Source organism: Rhagoletis zephyria, unplaced genomic scaffold, assembly GCF_001687245.7.
Source record: "Rhagoletis zephyria isolate East Lansing unplaced genomic scaffold, Rhagoletis_zephyria_1.1 Rzeph_scaffold_03773, whole genome shotgun sequence".
Taxonomy (NCBI): Eukaryota; Metazoa; Arthropoda; class Insecta; order Diptera; family Tephritidae; genus Rhagoletis; species Rhagoletis zephyria.
In genome coordinates, this window is record NW_016160856.1 from 28,605 (window position 1) to 30,446 (window position 1,842).

The following is a 1,842-nucleotide window of genomic DNA, read 5'->3' on the forward strand; positions in this document are numbered from 1 at the left end:
GGCGAATAAATTACGTTGACTGCTGGCATCTCGTTAATACAGCTAAAGTAATGTTTATGATATCTAAAACGGCGCACTAAAGCAATAAACTTTAAGGCTATAAACGCTGCGAAAAGAGGTCGTTGAAATCGTTTTTATTGTTGTAATGGACTTTTTTATTTCGGCAGACAATGGCAACCCTACGAGTGCGTTTCTGCTATAAAATTTCTTTTCGGTGGTGGAGTAAAAGGGTAGATCTCTCCATTTGTCTCACCACATCAACACACAGAACACGAGTTGGAGGTGAAGCTGGGCCAAACCCGTCGAAAAAGTTTAAGCGCCAAATGTTCATTTATTGGAATCAAATACAAGATACTATTTATCCCAAAATAACGTAGGATATAATTTTAAAAGTATTTAGAGGTTTCCCTTAAACTGGAAAAATTCTTGTAAACGTCAAGAAAATCGAAACTGAGAGGTCAATCGAGATTACTATGAAATGAAAAAATCGGATTTTTTTTCGATAAAAAAATCTGGTTAATTCGATGTTCGACAAAGATTTCAAACAACCCTTTATAGATATCAAAAAAAAAAAAAACGGGGGAAACCGGTTTGCAAAAACCGAGTAAATTACCCTAATACTTCTGTACATTAGGCTGCATACAAAAAAAAAAAATCCATTGGAATTATAAAATCTATTATATTTTAAGACGTCCACCAAAATATTTCGGAAAAATATTAAGATTTCCGTAAGCTGGGCCGACTTGAATATACCTCCAAAAATGGAGTTTTTTAAGAATAAAAATAGTCTCTTAAAGATTTTTTTTTTTAAATCCCCTCAAATGACAAAACGGTATAAACTTAAAAAATTTGCATAAAAATGTAAAAAAAACTAAAAAAACCGCAACTGTTTCTTTTTGCCTTATCCATTGTGTTTGTGTCTCTGAATTAGCTGCCGACAATATACATAATAATGTGCGTATGTGTGCTTAGCTGAATGTGTGTGTATTTTTTATATATTTTTGTATTTTTCTCATATTTTTGCTATCTCTCTTTTTCAAACACTCAAGCGCTGGTACATTAGGCTGCACTGCTAATGGCAATAACCGATGCCGAAGCGCAGTGGGGGTGTGGGATTTGAAAGTTTCAAGGTCGTGCAGCATCGCCTATAAAATGAAGTTCCCATAACTATAAAAAATAATGCGCGTAAATACTATAAAGATTCGTACACAACATAAACAGTCAGCGTCAAAAATATGCATACCCTGTATTTTCTATATCAAATATATGTAGTTCATTTAACAGCAAAAACCACAAGAATAAAGTTTTTTAATCTCATACAGAACTCGGTAAACTGCAAAACCAAGTATGACTAAAATTTCGTTTCATTTTACGCTGACTGTATTTGCATATATGTATGAGTGCGGGCCATAAAAGTACTTTAACCGCGCTGTCGTTTGAATGTTGCTGAAAGTGAAACTGCTGCGGCAAGCAAAACACTTAACGTCCCCTTAGTAAGCTTACGGTAATGTACAAGTACACTATTCCTCTTGGCTTTAGAGTCTTCGCAAAGGGGTTACTTGCTGCGCTCTGCGTTTCTCGTCTTGTTTATGTTCATTTTTATTGCATTGCACATAAATCGTTTTGGGTCTTATCGCTTATCCACATGCAAACACATTCAAATAAATCGACAGTTGAAATGACTCTGAACGCCATTAACTACCATAGGCACACATATACTACATATCCACTCATGCTCCAAACGATAGTAGTATTACGGCTTGTAAATAAAAGTCAACACTTTGTTCGAGTAAAAAACAAAAAAGCGTAAGGCCGACGATAAGCAATCGCCTTTGCGCGAAA